The 7,344-nt window shown below is 40.5% G+C and overlaps 1 protein-coding gene across 1 annotated transcript in view; it reads right to left on the bottom strand.

The window, feature by feature from the left end:
• Window positions 1–7,344, bottom strand: part of ctnnd2b (catenin (cadherin-associated protein), delta 2b) — a 165,073-nt gene that overhangs the window by 137,310 nt on the left and 20,419 nt on the right. The gene's annotated exons all lie outside the window — the stretch shown is intronic.

The following is a 7,344-nucleotide window of genomic DNA, read 5'->3' as shown; positions in this document are numbered from 1 at the left end:
CATTACAATAACCATAATGCATTTTGATTACATGTTAAGAGCTGGAGTTTATCCCAGCATGCATTTGGCAAAGGACAGTGACCCATCCTGGACAGGTGCACTAGTACATCTTTAGAATCTAGGCCAGTGAGAAGAAAGTGTGCAGACTCTGGGACACAGAGATAATAGTAACAGATCTATTTGTGACAAGATGAGTACCTTTTGTATTCCAGAGTACATCAGTGCATGTACAAACAAATGTATTCATGAATACAGAGATGTGCGTTTTGAATTGTACATTAAAAGTGCACTTTTGCTGCAGTGGGTGTTACCGTAACACAAATGTGCTCTCAAAGTAATGGGGGTAATGCTGCTTTTAGTAGTAGCCTACCACAACTAGCAGAGCTACAATTAGCAAGTAGTAACAAAAATAAAGCAGTTAGGAACTTCATTCGTGCTAAGCATCAATGCATGAATGGTTCCACAAACACAGCAGAATATATCACACACACACATATATACATTACATGTAATTAATAAACAGTTCTATGTAAATAAGTAAAGCTTGCAAAGTACAATAAATACATGATAAATAGGCAGAAAACATTAATCGAGGTTCGGGTTCTCATTGTCGTTTGAGCAGCAGATCCTATTCACACATTTTTTCCTTTAAAGGAGATGGAGGAAGAGTTATCTTCTGCTGAGTGCCATTGCCTCATCTACAAGCTCAGGTTGGTGAAGAAGACAGCTGCTTAGCTAGCTAGCTAGTCTAGCTCAGTGGCTCTCAAGCGTTTTTTTCACAAGACACACAACACAATTCTAAGGCACACCTGGCCAGCTCGCAGGCACACCAGTGTGCAACAGTCTAGCTAGCCTGCACTCACTGTGATTTTACTGCAATGTGGAACATGGGCTGAGCATAGAAATATAGTGTGATAACCTTCCTTTGCCTTCAAGCCATAAGTTTCCCCTGAAGCATATGAAGCAATTGCATCCCTACAACTAATTTGGCGGCTGAAACATCTATTCCACTCAGATGGGTAGCTATCATTAACTCTTTAAAATGTATTTTATCCTGTTTTATTTTTTACTTCACCCTTTCAAAAAAAACTATATTTTAATGTTTTTTTGTTTTTTTCAATTTTCCCTTTGCTGCTTTTATGTTTTATTTAAAGCACTTTGAAATGTGCTATACAAATAAACTTAAAACTAGCAACAGGTCTTTACATGCATCCATTGCCAGCAGCAAGGAAGGCTGATAATCAGTGAGTTTTTATTATTACTAATGTTATAGTTATAATAATATTTACAAAGTAAATTACTCCATTATCCTATGGAAAGCAATTTGTACAAGCTACTCAATCAGTGTCATTTCAAGGGAAAAAAATTACTAATTATTTGTGTGTTTTGTGTAATTTCTCCTTCACACAGTGCGCCATTCAAAGAAGATATTTAGAGGCCAGTCTACGCACTTGACCGGAAATCAAAAAGGTTTCTGGGTAAAGCTAAGCCCCAAAAGTTTTAGGATCTAACGCCTCGGGCAGACAATCTGGAAATCTAAAGGATAAGGCTGGCATATTCTATAATTTTGTAGCTGTCATCAATTGTCATTATAAAGACCAAAAAAATGCATTAATCAGTCTCCTAATAAAGAGTGTCACGAATATATATATTCATTTTTGCACAAAAAAAAGCAAATGAATTCCTCAAACACCTTAGGTTTTTATCAAACATTACTCACACAGAAGGAAATAGTGCATCATGTGGATTAATCAACATTTGATATGTTAATGAATATTTCAGCAGCAGGACTGCGTGTGTGGGATCAACTCAAAGTAAACTACAGTCATGGTAATGAAGGAACATATCACCCAGTGCAACAGTGTGCACTGATGTGTTTTTAATAGTTGTTTGACAACAAAGGAGCTCTATGGCACAGCGGCGTAACACATATCAGGCTTTTGATACAGACACACACACACACACACACACACACACAATACTTGTTTGTGGAATACATTCATCGTTGGTTTGGGGCTTTTAATGGGATTTGTTGACGATAAAAAAAAAAAAAGAATAATATCAAAAGCCTCTGGGGACAGATGTCCAATGGCAATCAAATGTCAAATGAAGACAATAAGCTCTGTAGCCACTTACATAAGACTTCCTATATGCACATATTTGGTTTAACAAAATAACCTCCATAAATCAATACACTTTTTACAGTGTGTTGTAGCAATAATAGTAAGAGTAATAGTTGAAGCCATTCAGGTGGCATTAAATAACAGCATTTATCAATATCACATCAGCAGAAAACATGCATTGAGCAACTTCGTTCCCAGAAAAGCCACAGACTTGTGTCAGAAACCAAGTGGGCGTTCCAGCACCAGAGGGGCCGGCATTCAGACACAAACACACACACACACACACACACACACTCGCCTGCTTGATGCCATGTATCATCCTGTATTTGACCAAGCGTTGGAGGACACGGGCTTCACATGTGCCATGTAATCCTGATGCAGCACAGAGCTGGTGTAACAGCTGCATCAGCCAGCTTTACACACTGATGAAAGGCTTGTCATGAGGAATCTGCCACATGCGCGCACACACACACACACACACACACACACACACACACAATAAAGGCTGGTTGTCGGCATGAGGCAGCACCACCCTAGTACTAAAAAAAATTAAAGTGGAGCCTGCAAGCAGAGTGGATAAGTGCGGAAAGGAGAGTGAAGATGAAAAGGTGAAAGGAAAAGAGGAATGGAAAGAGAGTGAGGATGACAGTGTGGAGAGAGCAGTGGAGAAGAGGAGGCGAGGTGAGGAGAAAAGAGAAATACAAGAGGAGTAGGAGGGCGAGGAGAGGAGAAGAGGAAAAAAAATATTCTTGCATGCTGCTAGGCAACAATCTCTGGTCACTGAAGGCTGCTAATATGGCTGACCTGGCTTTACTTGTCTTCCATTTTGGAGAGTGTTCCTCTTCCTCTCTAAATATCCATCCCTTATCACTGTTTCTGAACTTGAATTTTTCATTACCACCCACCTTTCTACTTACCCTACATCCCTTTCTCCTCCTTTCCTCCTCATGCCTCTCTCCCTTTGCATCCTCCTCCTTCTTGTTGCCTTTATGCTTCTAAACTTTCCCTCCCCTCCTCCCCTCTCTCCTCCTGCCCACTTCTCTTCACTTGACCTATTTCAGTGTCTCCTCATCTTTTCAGCACATTTCTGCTTTATTAGGCAGCATGCAGCAGAGGGTGACAGAAGGAGGATGACCCAAAAGGTTGCAGTTTGGATTTAAACCTGCAACGCTGCAGTGCACCTGAGCCCTTGGCTTCTTCTCCGCCCTTGTGAAACCACTACCACTGCTTCACATTCTTCACGCCACAACCTTTTTTTCTGGATTTTTCATCTTTCGGCCCAGCTGACACAGCTGCATAGCATTATCATGTGCCAACACGTGTCCGTCTACATTTTCTTTATATATCTACCTAGCTGCCAACTTACCTCTTTCCTCTGAGCTTTCATCTTTCTAACTTCTCCCTTTCCCTCTTTTCTCTTTGTGTAGTCACATCACACACGATGTCGTCACTCTCAATATCACTTCTACTCATCCTAATCTGTCTTCAGCCTTCCCTTTCACAATCACAAAGATTTGTTTTTCTTCTCCATGTGCTAATGGTACACTAGGTTATAGCATGTCACAGACACAGATTTCAGTGGTTTTATCAAATAAAACAAGGCTCAAAGACCTGCCAATTTATATTTGTCCTGTGTGGGAGACATGACACTGAGGCCTTTAGTTTCAAACACCATGCATGCAGTTTATTTGGGTTCTAATTTACTGTGAAAAACACATCCTGTGCTTGCTAGTGATGTAACACACATGGAGTCTTTTCAAAATGGTGGGAATTGCAGCAAACATGTTTTAGGAAAGAGAGTAAAGTGATCAAATTTATAAAGATATATTGTTTCTGTTTTTTATAAGAATGTTGCTTTTTTATTTATGAGAGTATTTGCCATATTATATTAAGGTTTTAGAAGTGTTTGTTAATTTTAAGCCTTTCAGAATACACCTTTTAAGCAATATCTAATGCTAACATTAGACACCATGAGCTACTGGTCATACCAGTACCAAGTAAAAACTTTCACCAGCATGTGCTACAGCAAATGTTTGTCGTGAAATAAATTTCTATGGAATGTTAGCCAACAGCGGATTTGTTCACAGGGGCTGAGTGAATCCACACAAAAGTTGCTATTCGAGATCAACTTTGATGAACTGACACAGACTGTTAACCAATGGTCTTGACCACCGGTCAACATGGTGGTCAAGACCATTGGTTAACAGTCTGTGTCAGTTCATCAAAAGAAGCGAGGGAAGAAGGAGCTATCGAGTCCAAAATGGGAAATGCTATCATAACTTATTAGCTGTAGGCCTATGAGCTGCACCATCCACTTTTACGTATCCCTCCTCTGTCAGAATAACCTGCATCACAAAAGAAGAATGTTTTTGTTCCTGTTGTGAAGTCCATTGCACAAAGACGTCTCTTGTATAAACTGTGTGAACTTAGCTAAGCTAACTGATAATTAGCAAACCAGGTAGCTTAGAGAGCTTTATATTCCTTCTTCAGTCTCTTTATTAAATAAAATGATGGACCATGCTAGGAACAAAATGACAGGAGGGAATGAACAGCACACTACAGAGAAAATAGAAACAAACTCAGACAGCTGATGTGAATGACCTGGCAAGAATACTACCCAGCTGGCTATCTACAGTACTCCACCAATTAGCCCTGCAGCCCCATGAAACCAAGCCCAGCTATTTATTGAGATATGTAGCTTCTTGGTGTCAAGGGACCTAAAGGGTGCAGAGCCCCAGGGTGTATTCAATTGAGCGATGGTGTGTGTTTATACCTTTTGAATTCAACTTTTCATTTGTAAGATGAAGATTGTGTCATTTCATTTTTCAGAAGTTCACATAGCTTAAATATCTTCTTAGTGTTATGATAACGTTCACTAATAATTTATATGTCATGAGAGAAGATAGAGGTTTTCCATACTTTATTTAAACCAGTATCCACTGTGGCCATACCGAGCCATGCATTCAGTCATGCACACAGTGTTAATACAGACGAGGTGGACCAGCCACATGAATGTTAATTATTAAAAATTAAAAAGTGGGGGAAACAGCAACATCCAAAGCCTTTTAATTTTTAGCTTCCCAGGTGAAGGACGACAAGTACGATCTGATTTTACCTGTTATTGTCCCTCACATTATGAGGGACCTGACCAGACAACACAGTTGGTGCAATGTACGTGACTGCTGCCATGTATATCCCATTATTACTACTGTCATTTATCCATTTATTCATCTGCCTATATTATATAATCACTTGGTCGTGATTGCACAGTGCTATATTGTTTGCACAGGTCTTAATACAATGCATCACAACTTTTTATTTGGTGCATTTTCTCCTCAGTGCAGACTGCTGTTTTTACTTAAACAAGTCTGTAGAGTAGGGATCTGTAGTTGGAATACAACATGCAGACAGAGATAAAAGAACAGTGGTATCAGTCAATGAAAATCTGGGTAGGTAACATTTGATTAAATCACAATAAAAAAGCAAGAACTTCGGAAAAGCTTGGTTTTTCATTTTAAAATGTATCCACTCCAGCGTTTTTTAAAAGCACCATTTTTGGGTGTGAAAAATTTGGTTTAGTGTGGACAGAATGCCGAAACACAGTCCCGGCCTCCGAAACCTGTGCAAGATACTAAAAGTAGTTGTTTTTGTTTTTTTGCAATGTTGGTTCCCATGTTAGCCGGTCAGTACACCACTATAGTCCAGACTGAAATGTCAAACAACAATATTGGATCCAGGTATCATACAGGTTGGTTTGTGATCAAACACTGAAAAACTGACTGATACAGCTGTACTTTCTATTTAGCGCTACTTAGCTATTATTAGCATGCTAGCAAGCTACTAACATGGCTAAACATTGGTATGTTAGCATTGTCATTGTGATCATGTAATCATGCTGATATTAGCATTTAGCTCAAAGCACCACTGTGCTAGCCTTAAACCTAGTTCACACTACACAATCTTTAGCCCGATTTGCTGCTCGGCGAGCTTAGCGACCGCCAGGCTGTGATTGGGGTACATCAGCAGTCGATCGGCCGATTTGACATCCACATCCAGCCAATGAGAGCAGGCAGCTGGCAGAGCAGGCAGCTACTTTTCACCGCAAAACATTTTTCATTCACCTCCAGCTCTCCCTGTAGCTCAGACGATCCCTGCTACCTGCGTGTCCTAATCCATTCTTTCATCCATATTCTTTGTCTTTATAATTTCTATCTTTATAACAACAAACAACAGCTTTTTTGTGTGTAGGTTCACATCATTTCCCGTTTCACATTTCACGTGTTTTTTCTTGACAAAACGTGGTTTGGAGACCAGCATCGGGTGAGTCCTTGTCAGCTCGCCTACTGTGTGACCCCCTGTCACCGATCAGTCACGCAGTGTGAACGCCACAATGACTTCAAGACTCCCGTCACAAGACGGCAAGTTGTGTAGTGTGAAGAGCACGGCCATCGGCCGACGCTGAAAGTCGTGTAGTCTGCACGAGGCATTATAGAGCTGCTAGCGTGCCTGTAGACTCTTGTTTGCATATGACCAAGATACATTGATGCACCAATATTACAAATTCCTCTACACTAAATTCTGATTCTCTATGACTCGTCTCTTTAATTTGTCTGGGAGGATTCATATGCATGAAATTTTTCACATGACAGTACATTCAAGCTTGAACTGGATCAGAATACTGGATCAGAGAGTGGATGAGAGTGCCTGGCGGCCCAATTTGCCTATAGCACAAAACATGAGAAAAGCTCTGGTTTTGACTGTGCAGACAGGGCAGACAGCCAAATATAGGTCAGCTCAACAGACCGTGTCCAAGCCCTCATCACACAACTGACCAGTACAAAGCAGCTTTCCCCAATAACAGCCATCAGAACTAGGTTATAGAGGCCCACAGCCCAGCTAGAGACAAGACTTTGAATATGGATTAGGCCTAAAGGCTTTATTTCACTGAAGTATAATCTTGGATTTTTAGGTCTATATTTCAGCGTGGTAATGCAGGGGTATTTAGGCCTGCATTTCAAAGCAGTAATCTCTGATATTGCTGTAACATTGTAAATGCAGCTCACCATGCTATGATTGACGTAGTTGACATGGGGAATATTGAGCTTAGTCTTTTGACCCTTTAAGCTCATCAGTCAAGTCTGAGACAGGCATGTTTCGGTGAAGACGGGGTTCATCAGCTGTGTTGTGTACTTGCGTGCACCACTGTATTCCTATGTATACA

Source organism: Micropterus dolomieu, linkage group LG06, assembly GCF_021292245.1.
Source record: "Micropterus dolomieu isolate WLL.071019.BEF.003 ecotype Adirondacks linkage group LG06, ASM2129224v1, whole genome shotgun sequence".
NCBI classification, from domain to species: Eukaryota; Metazoa; Chordata; class Actinopteri; order Centrarchiformes; family Centrarchidae; genus Micropterus; species Micropterus dolomieu.
The sequence above is the reverse complement of the archived record's forward strand: the minus strand, read 5'-3'. Positions and strand labels throughout refer to the sequence as shown.